The sequence below is a fragment of the Buteo buteo genome, unplaced genomic scaffold (genome assembly GCF_964188355.1).
Source record: "Buteo buteo unplaced genomic scaffold, bButBut1.hap1.1 HAP1_SCAFFOLD_193, whole genome shotgun sequence".
Taxonomy (NCBI): domain Eukaryota; kingdom Metazoa; phylum Chordata; class Aves; order Accipitriformes; family Accipitridae; genus Buteo; species Buteo buteo.
In genome coordinates this window covers 32,501-34,237 of record NW_027439357.1, presented here as the reverse complement: position 1 = coordinate 34,237, position 1,737 = coordinate 32,501, and positions in this window count along the sequence as shown.

The following is a 1,737-nucleotide window of genomic DNA, read 5'->3' as shown; positions in this document are numbered from 1 at the left end:
GGAGTACTGACGGGGGTACACGGGTACTACCCCGGGGTACCGGGCGGGGGTATACGGGTACTGCCCCGGAGTACCGTGCGGGGGTATACGGGTACTACCCCGGAGTACCGGGCGGGCTCACGGGTACTGCCCCGGAGTACCGGGCGGCGGTATACGGGTACTACCCCGGAGTACCGGGCGGGGGCAGGGGTACTGCCCCGGAGTACCGGGCGGGGGTACCGGTACTACACCAGAGCGCTGGGAAGCAACGCCAGGCCTACCCCGGAGCATCAGGTAGGGATACCGGGCCTACCCTGGAGGGTCAGGATGGGGGGCCGGGATCTAACACCGCGCGCCCGTAGGGACAGCAGGCGGAACACTGGCGCGTCACAAAGGGTTCCGCCACGGGCCCAGAGTACTGGTGGGGGAACGGGTTCTATCCCGGATCGTCGCCTAGGGAGACCGGGCCTAAGGAGGACGGTCGGGTAGGAAGGGTGGGTCTAAACCCGCGCGCCCGTAGGGACATCAGGTGTACCCCGGAGTACCCCGGAGTACCGGGCGGGGGCATACGGGGACTGCCCCGGAGTACCGGGCGGGGGTATGCGGGTACTACGAAGGAGTACAGGTGGGGGTTACGGGTAGTACCCCGGAGTACCGGGCGGGGGCATACGGGTACTGCCCCGGAGTACCGGGCGGGGGTATACGGGTACTACCAAGGAGTACAGGCGGGGGTTACGGGTACTACCAAGGAGTACCGGGCGGGGGTACCGGTACTGCCCCGGAGTACCGGGCGGGGGGTATGCGGGTACTGCCCCGGAGTACCGGGTGGAGATATATGGGTACTTCCCCGGAGTACCGGGCGGGGGTTACGGGTACTACCAAGGAGTACAGGTGGGGGTTACGGGTAGTACCCCGGAGTACCGGGCGGGGGTACCGGTACTGCCCCGGAGTACCGGGCGGGGGCATAGGGGTGCTGCCCCGGAGTACCGGGCGGGGGGCATACGGGTACTGCCCCGGAGTACCGGGCGGGGGGATACGGGTACTACCAAGGAGTACAGGTGGGGGTTACGGGTAGTACCCCGGAGTACCGGGCGGGGGCATACGGGTACTGCCCCGGAGTACCGGGCGGGGGTATGCGGGTACTGCCCCGGAGTACCGGGCGGGGGTATACGGGTACTGCCCCGGAGTACCGGGCGGGGGTATACGGGTACTACCAAGGAGTACAGGTGGGGGTTACGGGTAGTACCCCGGAGTACCGGGCGGGGGTACTGGTACTGCCCCGGAGTACCGGGCGGGGGTATGCGGGTACTGCCCCGGAGTACCGGGTGGAGGTATATGGGTACTTCCCTGGAGTACCGGGCGGGGGTATGCGGGTACTGCCCCGGAGTACCGGGCGGGGGTATACGGGTACTACCAAAGAGTACAGGTGGGGGTTACGGGTACTACCCCTGGCTGCCGGGTGGGGGTAATGGTACTACCCCGGAGTTTCGGCATGGGACGCCAAGCTAAGTCTGGAGCATCAGGTAGGGATGCCAGGACTGCTCTGGACGGTCAGGTAAGGTGGCCAGGTCTACCCCTTGGGCCGGCAAGGGGAGGCCAGGTCTACCCCTTGGGCCGGCAAGGGGAGGCCAGGTCTACCCCTTGGGCCGGCAAGGGGAGGCCAGGTCTACCCCTTGGGCCGGCAAGGGGAGGCCAGGTCTACCCCTTGGGCCGGCAAGGGGAGGCCAGGTCTACCCCTTGGGCCGGCAAGGGGAGGCC